The sequence below is a fragment of the Mastigoproctus giganteus genome, chromosome 4 (assembly GCF_048544385.1).
Source record: "Mastigoproctus giganteus isolate SK-2022 chromosome 4, ASM4854438v1, whole genome shotgun sequence".
Taxonomy (NCBI): Eukaryota; Metazoa; Arthropoda; class Arachnida; order Uropygi; family Thelyphonidae; genus Mastigoproctus; species Mastigoproctus giganteus.
The window spans coordinates 137558373-137571947 of NC_143578.1; the positions used below are offsets into that span (position 1 = coordinate 137558373).

Below are 13575 nucleotides of genomic sequence, written 5' to 3' on the forward strand. Positions count from 1 at the left end.
GGAATGCCAGAGGTGTATTCAACTCTAGCAGTAAGCTACAGAATCTTGAAATAACTGGGAGTAAAGTGGAGGAGAAACTGTTGAAGATAAACACAAGAAAGGCACCCGGGGTGGATGGGATCTATCTAGTTATATTAAAGGAGGCAGCAAAGGAAGTAAGCAAACCCTTAGCCATAATTATGAGAGCTTCCTTGGACTCAGGGGAGGTACCCATAGACTGGAAATGTGCAAATGTGACCCCAATTCACAAAGGAGGATCAAAGGCTGACACAAGTAATTATAGACCTGTGAGCTTAACTTCTGTTCCAGGAAAATTAATGGAGGCACTGGTTAAAGAAGCACTGTAGGATCATTTAGACAAGACTTCAGTTATAGCTCAGACACAGCATGGTTTTGTTAAGGGGAAGTCTTGCCTGACCAACTTGATTGGATACTATGATGCAGTCACAAAAGAACTGGATGCAGGGAATAACTTTGATATTATATACTTGGATCTTAGAAAGGCTTTTGATACTGTTGCACATGGAAGACTGCTACACAAATTGGAGCAGTGTGACATTGGAGGCAAATTGCTGCTATGGATAAAGGGGTGGTTGAGGGGGAGAAGACAGAGAGTGGTAATCAATGGACACTGCTCATCGTGGACTAATGTTATTAGTGTCTAATGTAATTACAGAGCCTGATGTAATTACAGAGGACTAATGTAATTACAGAGCCTGGAGACTAGGCATCGCCGAGGTGATCTGATAGAGGTGTACAAGGCTTTGAATGGCTTGAGCATGCTCAATGCCGATGGAATTCTTCCTCTTGCTCAGAATAATCACCTGAGAGGGCATAAATTCAAATTGAGGAAGGACGGATGTCGGATAGATGTGCGGAAATTCGCCTTTAGCCAGCGGGCAGTTGGTTTGTGGAATAGACTTCCATCGCTTGTTGTTGAAGTTGATAGCCTAAACAAATTTAAGGCTCAGCTGGACAGGTATTTCGAACGAATTGAGGGGTGAAATGGGAGTAGTGGTTGTTTTTTTTTTTTTTTTTTTTTTTCTTTTATTTTGGCTGATGCTGAATAAGCTTGCTTTCTTGCATCATATGCCTCTACTAATGCTAATGCTAGTGGAGTCCCTCAGGGCTCAGTGTTGGGTCCATTATTGTTTTCTGTATTTATAAATGATATTGATGATGGTATATCAAGCTTAATGTCCAAGTTTGCAGACGATACAAAGGTTGGCAGGGTTGTCAAGGACACTACTGACACTATGCTGCTGCAACAGGATCTGGAAAGGTTGAGCAGATGGGCTGAGAGGTGGCAAATGAAGTTTAACATTGACAAATGTAAAGTACTACACATGGGAAACAGCAACCCCAGAGCAACGTATCAACTCTGTGGTACTACACTGACAGTGGTAGAGAATGAAAGGGACTTGGGGGTGGTTGTGCAGGCAGATATGAAGTTCTCTGAACAGTGCAGACGGGCTGCAAGAGTAGCTCATGGAGTATTGTCAATGATATACAGGAATTTTTCCAGCAGGGATAAGGAGGTGATTATTCCATTGTATAAGGCAATGGTCAGGCCACACCTAGAGTACTGTATACAGGTCTGGAGGCCTCATTTCAAGAAGGATGTAGAGCTGCTGGAACGAGTACAGAGAAGGGCAACAAGATTAGTGAATGGAACAAAGGGGTGCTCTTACGAAGAAAGGCTTAAGTTTTGCAAATTACAGTGTCTGGAGACTAGGCACCTGCAAGGTGATCTGATTGAGGTGTATAAAGCCTTGAATGGTTTGAGCATGCTCAATGCTGATGGGATTCTTCCTCTTGATCAGAAAAATCACCTGAGAGGGCATAAATTCAAATTGAGGAAAGACAGATGTAGGACAGACGTGCAGAAATTTGCCTTTAGCCAGCGGGTGGTTGGTTGGTGGAACAGACTTCCATCCCTTGTCGTGGAGGTTGATAGCCTAAATAAGTTTAAGGCTCAGCTGGACAGGTATTTTGAACGAACAGAGGGGTGAAGTGGAAGTGGGTGTTTTTTTTTTTTTTTTTTGGCTGATGCTGCATAAGCTTGCTTTCTTGCATCAAATGCCTCTACTAATGCTAATGCTAATTAATGGACCATAATGCATGAATTTAGCACCTCCACCACTTCTTTTTTAAGCCCACCCAGCCTATTTTCTCTTTGCTCTTGTATGGTTGGCTGCCCTCAGAGAAATATTTAAAAGTTCCAGGTTTTTGAGGTGCTACAGTAGCTGTGTGTGGGGGGGGGGGTGCAAGCACACACACACATGCCATATATCAGTTTTATTAAGAAATAATTTGTACAATCTAAATCAAAACCTTGAAGTCAATTTCCTACCCATATTACTTTAAATACCTTCATTTACATGAAGCTATTTATAAAATTTAAATTAACTTCAAACTATTTTCAGTAATTTACTTAATGATAAATGGAATCTTTTCTTGGTAAAGTGACATATAGCTCAACACATATATACAGGGGGTTTCATAATATGGGGGGGAACATTACTTTCAGGATTGATTCAGTACCTGAAATAAATGAAAAATGTTTTTATAGACATGTGTCTCATTCTGAACAGTTACAAAGCTCTGGCTATAACTGTTTAGATTCAGATACATGTCTAAATTTTAAAAAAGTTAGTTAATATATACAGTGTATTTCAGGAGTGTTCATTTTTTTTCTTAAATGGTTTTTTTTTTCTTCTTTTACTATGAGTAATAAAAAGTGAAAAACAAATACAGTTATCTCCTTATCAATTAAGTAATATGATAACTTCATAGAACACAATAAAACTCTTATACTTTATGTTCTCTAAATGTAGCCATTCAGTTTAATTACAAATCTCTCTCTCTCTCTCTCTCTCTCTATATATATATATATATATATACTGGTGTTATATATATATATAACTGTATATATATACAGTATATATATATATATATATATATATATATATATACTGGTGTTCAAAGAAAGTGCAGCACCCCTTAAAATTGTAATTGTCATCCGAATAACGTAAGTATATGGCAATATTTCTTACAGATTGCATCAGATAAGACTGACGCACGTAGGTGATGATGCAATATTGCATCAGCTGTTACTTTCAGCTATATAAGCACGCTCTGCAAGAGTTGCAGTCATTCCTTGCTTGTGTCAGGATGGCGAGTTACATGCAGTTGACGCCACGAAGAAAGAGTGCTATTGTTGTTTTCCGTGAGAAAGGATATTCTTCCTGTCATATTGCTTATAGAGTGTCTTATAATCAGTCGACAGTGAGTACATTTCTTTCCAAACCCAAGAATACTGGTTCTGCTGATAGGAAAAAAGAAACTGGATGTAAACAAATCTCTACGCCAAAACAGGACCGCATTTTGAAGTGCTTATGCCTTAAACTGTAAAGCTTCATTGTCTGAGCTGAAAAGAGAATGGGAAGAACATACAGGAGTGGCAGCAGGTGCAATAACAGTCAGAAAATGACTCTTAAAAAATGGACTTATAGTCCATTGTCCTAAGAAAAAGCCCCTCCTCACACAAAAAAATGAAAATGGCCCAATTAATTTGGTGTAAGGATCATGTCACATGAACCCTCGAGCAGTGGAAATCAGTTATTTTCTCGGATGAGAGAAGAAATTCAACCTGCATAGCTCCGATGGAAGACAAACGATTCGCCACAGACATGAACAATACCATCCAGACTGTATGATGTCTACAGTGAAATTCCCTACCAGCAAAATGATATGGGGGGATGCATTTCGTATCGCGGAGTAGGTCACCTGCAGTTTATAAAAGGTTCCATAAATGCCAGTGGATATCTGGCTATATTGGAAGGCAAATTGCTGCCAACCATTAGAGACCATTTCAATCTGTCAAGTAACTGCATCTTTCAGGACGACTCTGCTTCTTGTCATTGGGCGAAAAGTGTAAGTAGGCACTTCTGTAATTACTTTAGCTTCATTTCTGAATCTTTTTTACGATGGTACTTTACATTTGTTAGAGGTGAAAAAAAGGTTGGAAGAACCATCCATTACAACTGTTAGCTGGACAGGAAACAGCCCGGACCTGAATCCTATAGAGAACTGTTAGCATCGTGTGGAATCTGCAGCTGTCAGAATGAAACCAAAGACCCTTCGTGAACTTCAGGAAGCCTTAATTCATGTTTGGAACCATGAACTATCAGTTGATTATCTTCAGAAATTGATCTTGTCAATGCCGCGACGGTGTGCTGCTGTCATCAGGGCCAGAGGCGGTTCAAGTAAATATTAGTTTGCACCTGGACTTTATTTTGTTTTCCATTTAAAATGATAAACTGAAGAAAACTGAGGGCTTCGGATAACATTTCAGCCATAATTGTTGTGTTTACCAAAACTGTTGTATAAAGGTTGCAAATGCTCATTTTGGATTATTTTGAGAGCATCTGTCAAATATTAATTAGCTTTGCTTTAACTATTAATAAATATCTTTTGTTTATATCTCTATTTGTGAAGCTAGTCATTAACGTAAAGTACCATCGCAAAAAAGATAAATCTTTTTTGTGATGGTACTTTACGTTAATGACTAGCTTCACAATAGGTGATGAATCCCAACTTCACAATCCCAACTAAAGCCGTAGGTGATGCATTTTCTTTGAACACCAGTGTGTGTGTGTGTATGTGTGTACACATAATCATAACTTGTTAGCTTTCAGATATGTAGATGACATCTTAGTCTTAAATACCAACTTTAAACCTACAGCTAAAGCTATTTACCCTAGTGAACTTAAGCTTAATAAAGAAAACTCCACCACCAATCACACAGCCAACTTCCCTAACCTCAATATTACTATTAACAATACTTCACCTCCACATAGTATTGGCATATATGATAAAAGAAACAAATTTAACTTTGATGTCATCTATCTTACCAAATGGCATTCCAATATTTCCATCAAAATACATAAAACTATTATATGCACCCAAACCACAAGACTGGCTAACATATGCAGTAACCAACTACTGTTCAGCAAAGCTCTACAACTCCTTTATAAAAAGCTTGTCAACAATAATATCCCAATTTACTTTATAAAATACTGTTTTAATATTGTCTTCCATTTTATCAGTAACAAATTCAATTACAATTTACTATATACTGGTCAGTTCTAAACGTATTTGTAGTTGTAAATTATCTGGTGGAATTCCACTACTTGGTAAGTAATAGCTACATATGATTTCTGATACAACTATTTTCTTCAGATTGATAACCCTGTCTCTTTACTCACTAAGTTTCTACTGTTATGTTTTGACTTTTCTAGTAAATCCATTGGATTTGTTTTAATAATCATTCATGAGATTACTTTTAATTAACTTCCCATATTGAGTCTTGACTAATTTGTTTTAGGATAAGGTTTATATTATATGTAGAATTTACCTTTTGTGGGTCTTGAATTTCACAAGCTTATGTTAATGTTAACATATTTTACCCCAGGGGCTCAACATCTGGTGAGTATGGGCTTGGCACACCCAAGGTCCTGAGCTGGATATCATCATTTTTCTTTTTCTTGATGATTCCCTCTCTCTCTCTCAGGGTAATTCAGAAAATTTTTTTTTTTGGCTGGTATAAGCCTCGGGCTTTCCTTGCACCATATGGCTAATAATAATAATCTTGTTATATACCTTTGAATATCCATTTCTAGCTTTTTCCACTAAAATCAAATAGCAGCCTTCAGATTTTAGTGACTTTGGTCTATACCACTTAACTTTGCATATATCACTTTATACAATCTCCTTACTATAAAGACATCCAAAATATTTGGTTCCTTGGAATTACTTCTTATTCTTCCATCTGAAGTTGTTGTTGTTATTTGGTTTTTAGGAGCATTAGCAACTAAGGCCATATTGCTCCGGGATATGCGGTGGTCATTCCCTGAATGACCTTTCCGCATCCTCCGTATTTGGTGGTGACGGGCTCGAACCCCGGTCTAATCAAGAAGCGTGTGCTACGCACTGCTGCTCCTTCCCACCTGGCTACGGAGGCGCCTCCATCGGTTGCAAAAGTGAAATTGTGTTGGGAGGCAAATACACAACCTCAACTTCCAAATGGTCATTGTGGATTTCTTGGAGGTTGGCTGGGTATCCTGGGGCATTGTCCAGCACCAACAGGACTTTGGGAGTCAAGCCATTTGCTGCACCAAACTGAGCAACCTTTGGACAAAAATATGAGGTGTACCATTCGCTAAAAATTGTCTGAGTCACCCACACCTTTTTGTTAGAGCACCAAAACATAGGAAGTCATGTCTTCACCCTTGCCCTTCATTACATCAGGTGTCTCTGAATGGTACACCAACATTGGTTTGAGTTTAAATGCTCCCAATGCATTGCCACCCAGCAGTGTCAACCGATCTTTTGCAACCTTGGAACCAGGGGAAGACCTCTCTTCACAGGTGATGTACATCCTACTTAGCAATTTTTTCAAATAAAGCCCTGTTTTGTCCACATTAAAAACTAAATCAGGGTGGTAGTTGCCTTCATTTATTAAACGTTTAAATTTGGAAGGATACTCTGCTGCCACTGCAACGTGAGCACTAGCAGACTCACCAGGCACTTTCACATTGTGAATTTTAGAACGGTTTTCAAACAGACGAAACCACCGTTTGCTGGCCGTAAATGTTTCAGTACTACCAGACTCCTCACATATTTCATCAAATAATGACTTTGCCTTGTCCAGAATTACCACCTGTGTAACAGGAATGTTATTTTGGTTCATATCGTCAACCCACAACACTAACAATTTCTCCATTTTTTCCATTGTCTCATTACATTAATAAGTTGTTCTGGAGGATAACACACTTGTTATCCCTGTGTGTGCGTGCGCTTTATTTTATCATTGTTCATAATCGTTGATGCAGTAGAAGGCACTAAACTTAACGTGTTACATACATCCAACTGACACTCACGAGACTTCTTGCGACAAATCACATCCATTTTCTCCTTAACTGTTAGTGTTTTATGCTCTTTTTGCCTCCCCCCCCACGGCGCAGACACTGCCCTATGCTTAGAGCTCATGGTTACACAAAAATTATTATTATTATTATTATTATTATTAATGAGAAATAGCACTGTAATAACACTGTATAACCCATTAAAAATTTAGGGAAAATTCACAACGAAATCAACAGGGTGCACTGAACATAAACAACTCTAGGCACTGCTATCATTCCATCCACAATGCACCAAAAAAAACAAAAGAAATGTGCCTAGTGCGGGTTTGGACTCACAGGCGTTGCTGCAATGCGATTTTCTTTTTGTTATTTTTAATTTTTTCAGGTAATATTTTGAAACAATCATTAATGTGACACATCGTAAAATGGACCAACGTAAAACGAGACCTACATGTATATTAATACAGCTTATATACATATATATGTGCTTTTTCAGGAGCTACTTTAGTAGAACTTTATTTATTGATTAAAATATTTTTTTTATATAACTTTTTATATAAAATTAGTTGTATGTCAATTATTTGTAATTCGCTGATTAATTTCGTGAATTTGTTATTTATTTGGCACTTGTTGTTTAAAAACCGCAGTCGACTTCTGCTGCCATTGCGTTGTATCGATCAAGTTTGAATTTTGCTGCCATTGCTTTAGTATTGATATAGGTGATACTTGGAGGTTTCTTCATAGTTTTGTAGCAGCATAATTAGTATTACAAGAGGCTTATAAGCTATAATTTTACAGCAATTTATGTGGTTTTAAAAACTTAACATTACCATGCAGTACTTAATGTACAACATAGGAATCTGTTAGCTTAGTATAGAATTATCAATTAATCAAAATATTTATTAATCTTATTAAATTTCATCGTTAATTAAACTGTATTTAAACAGAAACCATCACTAGAGCTGCAAAGCAAAGATCACAGAATAGCGAGAGTGCTGTGACTCCGGGAAGAAACAAATGGGGCGAGGAGAAACAAAGGAGTGTTTCTCTAACGCATGACAGTCTCAAAAAATGTGTGAAATGTGAAATTTTTGCTGAACTTTCTAAAACGGAACATGTCTTTGTGTGTTAGATGCCTAGAGTATCAAGAAATTAGGTGCCAACTCAGCGTTCTGATGGGCATCTATGAGATGCTTGAGGTGTAGGGTGAATGCCCACGAAGAAATAATATGAGAGGCCATCAAGTTTTCAGCTGCCCAGCTCAATGGCAGAGCAGACTCCCTGTGCATCAGGCAACACAGAGGCAATCTCCAAGGCAGAATGCGCTGGTCCCAAAGGAACTAGTTATTGTGGGTGACTCTATTGTCAGGGAGACGGGGGATATACTATGCAAGAAGGAAAGGTGGAACAGGACCAGAGTATCTACCAGGGGCAAAGGTTGACATTGTAGAGCAGATATCATCTTTTAAGGGCACAAAAGGTGATATTCTTTTACACGTTGGAACTAATGACATTAAGAGTAAGAGATCTGCAGATTTACTCAACAAGTACAGGTCAATGTTGAAAAAAAGTCTTGAGTTAAGGTTGAATGTGAAAGTGTCTGCAATTCTGCCCAGACACGATAGGAGGGGTATATGATGAGAGCCTTGTCAATCAATTCGGCCCTCGAGAGATTGTGCAAGGATCAAGGGGTAGAATTTTTTTCAGCCTGGTCTGTGCTTGTTGACAGGAGAGACTGCTTCTACATGAATGGGGGTAACTTAAATGGAAAGGGTGCAAGAATATTTGCTGATGCTATCAAGGCAGTGTTAGGTGGGTCGGAAAACTGCTAGCTTGGGAGGATATACAGACTAAAAGGTTAACAGTGGCTGCAGGCAGAGGCAAAAGTGATTCTTGCACTGCATCTATTAGAACGAGCAACAGCCTGGAAAGCAAGGTGATGGAGATTTCTGGGACTGCTGGGAGTCATAGTGGAACAAGTGAATACATGGGATGTGTTAGGGTAACTAAGAATAGGAAGAGGTGCGTGTATACTTGCATGTACACCAATGCTAGCAGTACAGTTAATAAATTTGATGAGCTTGAAGTATTAGTCAAGACATCAAAAGCAGGTATTGTTCGGATATCAGAGACGTGGTGTCACACAGATATAAGCAGTGCAGAATTGGAATATGGGGAGTACAATGTGTACAGGAAGTATAGACAGGACAAGAAGGGAGGAGGGGTTATGCTGTTAGTTAAGAAACACATAAAATCTAAAGAAGTGCATCCAATTGATACTGGTGGACAATGCAGTGTTGAGTCTGTTTGGTGTGAAATAAGCACTGGGAAAGGGAAAATGAGAGTATGTGTGTGTGTTATAGACCTAATGAATCTGAAAGAGTATAATGAACAATTGTGCAGAGAAATAGTGGGCCAGTAAATCAGAATGTCTTATAATGGGGGATTTTAACTTTCCAGATATTAACTGGAACTTGTGGGTTGGTCACTCGCAGACTAGCAAGACTTTTATGGATTTATTGGATGACTGTTTTCTACAGCAACATGTTCTAGAGGCAACCAGAGGGAGTAATACTCTTGATCTGATTATCAACAGTGATTATTCATGCATTAAGAATTTGCAGATAAAGGAAACACTGGGTGACAGTTATCACAATGTACTGATGTGGAAATTACTTTAAGATGTAACTATCAACAAGGCTAAAGGGAAGGGATTTTGCTTTTGTAAATGTGACTACAGTGGTCTCAGACAGTTTTTAAATTCTGTACAGTGGGATGAACTGATGATGTTACCAAAGCTGAATTCTAAATGGGAAGCCTTCAGGGACTTCATTTTGGCATCTACTAGGCTTTTCATTCCAACTAAGAAATACTGTTCAAGGATTAGGCCTAAATGAATGTCAGATGAATTAATGCGGCTCGTGGCAGAGAAGAAGAATGTATGGGAGGCATATAAAGTATCAGGTGACACAGAATCCTATGGTAGGAATAAACTAGTCTGTAATCAAGTCACAAAGGAGGTTAGGCAGGCTAAGGCAGATTACGAGAAATCTTTGGCAAAGGATGCAAAGAAAAACAGCAAAGGATTCTTTACTTATGTAAACTCTAGAAGGAAAGGGATGAATCAGATTGGACCACTTAACACAGATGGGTTGACTATTGATGATCATGCTCAGGTAGCTGACACACTGAATTTTTTTTGCATCTATATTCACACATGAGGAGTCATTCAATAAGGGGAGTGCCAGAATTTTATCAAACTCTAACAGGTAGCTAAGTGATTTTGTATTAACTGAGAGCAAAGAGGAGGAGAAATTGTTGAAGTTAAACATAAGGAAGGCACCTGGGGTGGTCGGGATCTATCCAGTTATATTAAAGGAGGCAGCAAAGAAAGTAAGCAAACCCTTAGCCATAATTATGAGAGCTTCCTTTCACTCAGGGGAGGTCCCCATGGACTGTAGGTGTGAAAATGTATCACCAATTCACAAAGGGGGTTCAAAAGGTGACACAAGTAACTACACACCTGTTAGTTCAACTTGTGTTCCGGGGAAAATAAGGGAATCACTGGTTAAAGAAGAATTGCAGAATCATCTAGACAAGACTGCAGTAATAGTTAAGACACAGCATGGGTTTGTTAAAGGGAGGTCTTTTCTGACCAATTTGATTGGATACTATGATATCACAAAGAAACTGAATGCCATGATTCCATCATAACCTCAAAAGACATCAGTCATACTGCAGGATGGAAGAGATGGGGAAGGGTTGACCGGAACTTAGCCTTGGAGACTAAACATGGGTTCCACCACTTCAAGACTCCAATAAGCAAAGTGGTGGTATTGCACCGATTGATGAGAGTCATCTACCACCTATTATTGCCTGGTAACACAGAGGGTTACTGCTTCCCATATGTAGTACAGTAATACCCCGACTTACGCTACCCCGACTTACGCGAACTCGGAGTTACGCGGTTCTTGATTTTTTCGTTTGGCAACGCTGCCGCCCACTATCTTCAAGGTCGTTTTTCATATGTTATCGATATACGGTGCGACGGCGGAGAATGAGAGCGAAAGATGAACAAAATTCAACTTTGCTGCTTTTATGTTTTTTATATCAGTGAAGGGGAAACACATTTCACCATAATAACGTAAAAACCAACACAATTCCAGCTATCGGTATAATTGCAAATGCAATTAGATCGAGTTTACTACCAGTTTATAACAGATTTCACTAGCAGAAACGCAACTGGATTTTTATTGTTTTATGGTAGTAACCCCTAGAAATATGAGGTGTTAATAGTGTATCTCTGCCTTTATGGTGTTGTTTATTCAGTTGCTACGTGCGCGCAGCTTTGTTTATGTATCAAGCGTGCCTCCTCGTTTTGTAATTGTGCTTTATTCCCTAAAAATGAGTAAAATATTTAATTAAAAGGTGTGAAAAGGAAGCGTCCTGGTGAAGACACTGCAGATTCAGAGAGAAAAAAAAAAGCAATATCGATAAACAGAGGCGGACTGGATCAAAAATTCTTACCCGGGAAAATTTATAGTGGCCTCATACTATGGTTTACGGCCAAAATCACACTGGCCCACCGAGGTTTCCCCGGTAAGGCTTATGGCCAGTCCGCCTCTGTCGATAGAGAAAAAATATGAAATTGTGAAACGCTTTGAGCGAAATGAAAGACCATGTGATATTGCACGTGCTACAGACCTAAATGAAGCAACGGCGAAAAGCACATGACAATTGCAAACTTGAGAGGTTGAAAATTGAAAAGGGCTCAATTGTAAAGGGCTTAAAAATTTTAGAAAACATAGACTCCAACGAAGAACGCGTTATAGCTACAAAGCAAGGAATAAAAAAATTATTAGCTTGCTACGAAGAAATTCTGCGTGAAAAAAAGAACGCGCTGTGTCGTCAGACGAATTTGTGAGATTTTATGAAGCCATCGACATCGAAATAACTTTTTTACGTAAGTCATTTGTTTTTTTTAATACATATTTTGTATTAATATGTATAAAGAACTGCAATTTTATTAATATTTTTCTTCTAAACTAGTGTTTTTGTTAGTCCTTGGTCCCAATTAAGCAACATTTATATGTATTTATATGCAAAGTTGTACCCCGACTTACGCGATTTTCGTCGGACCCACCTATCGCGTAACTTCGGGGTATTACTGTACTTTACATTTGTCAATGTTAAACTTCATTTGCCACCTCTGAGCCCAACTGCAGCAGTGTACTGTCATTAGTGTTGCAGCTCCTGTTGCAGCAGTGTACTGTCATTAGTGTCCTTAACAACCTTGCCAACCTTCGTATCATCTGCAAACCTGGACATTAAGCTTGATAAACCATCATCAATATCATTTATATACACAGAAAACAACAATGGACTGAATGCTGAACCCTGAAGGACTCCACTAATAACATTAGTCCACCAAGAGCAGTGTCCATTGATTACCACTCTCTCTCTGTCTTCTCCCACTCAACCATCCCTTTATCTATAGCAGCAATTTCCCTCCAATGCCACACTGCTCCAATTTGTGCAGCAGTCTTCCATGTGCAACAGTATCAAAAGCCTTTCTAAGATCCAAATATATGATATCAAAGTTATTCCTTGCATCCAGTTCCTTTGTGACCACATCATAGTATCCAATCAAACTGGTCAGGCATGACTTTTCCTTAAAAAAACCGTGCTGTGTCCAAGCTATAACTGAAGATAATCCTTCAGTGCTTCTTTAACCAGTGCCTCCATTAATTTTCCTGGAACCGAAGTTAAACTAACAGGTTTATAATTACTTGTGTCGCCCTTTGATCCTCCTTTGTGAATTGGGGTCACATTTGCACATCTCCCGTCCATGGGTACCTCCCCTGAGTCCAAAGATGTTCAAATAATTATGGCTAAGGGTTTGCTTACTTCCTTTGCTGCCTCCTTTAATATAACTAGATAGATCCCGTCCACCCGGGTGCCTTTTTTATGTTTATCTTCAACAATTTCTCCTCCACTTTCCTCTCAGTTATTACGAAATCATCTAGCTCACTGCCAGAGTTTAACTCACCTCTGGCATTCTCCTCCCTGAATAACTCCTCATGGGTGAACGTAGATGCAAAATACTCATTTAGTTTATTAGCCACCTGAGCAGGATCATCAACAGTTGAACCATCAATATCCAGTGAACCAATCTGATTCATCCCTTTCCTTCTAGAGTTTATATGAGTAAAGAACTCTTTGTTGTTTTTCTTTGCATCCTTTTCCAAGGATTTCTCATAATCTGGCTTTGCCTGCCTAACCTCCTTTGTGACTTGGTTACAGACCAGCTTATATCTATCGTAGGCTTCCATGTCGCCCATTAACTTCTCTGCCATATGTCTCATTACTTCATCTGACATCCATTTAGGCCTAAACCTTGAACAAATTTCTTAGTTGGTATGTAAAGCCTAGTTGCTTCCAAGATAAATTCTTTGAATGCTTCCCATTTTGAATCAGTTGATTCCACCGTATAAAATTTAAATACTGTCTCAGACCACCGTAGTTGCCTTTACGAAAGCAAAAACCCTTCCTTTACCTCTGATGATAGCTACCTCTGAGTAAATCCCACTTCAGCACACTGTGATCACTGCCACCTAGTGATTTCTTTATCTGCATATTCTTAATG

The 13575-nt window shown here is 38.7% G+C and overlaps 1 protein-coding gene across 1 annotated transcript in view; it reads right to left on the reverse strand.

The window, feature by feature from the left end:
* LOC150087085 (DNA-binding protein SMUBP-2-like) overlaps positions 1 to 13575 on the reverse strand; it is a 460431-nt gene that overhangs the window by 142906 nt on the left and 303950 nt on the right. The window lies entirely within an intron of this gene.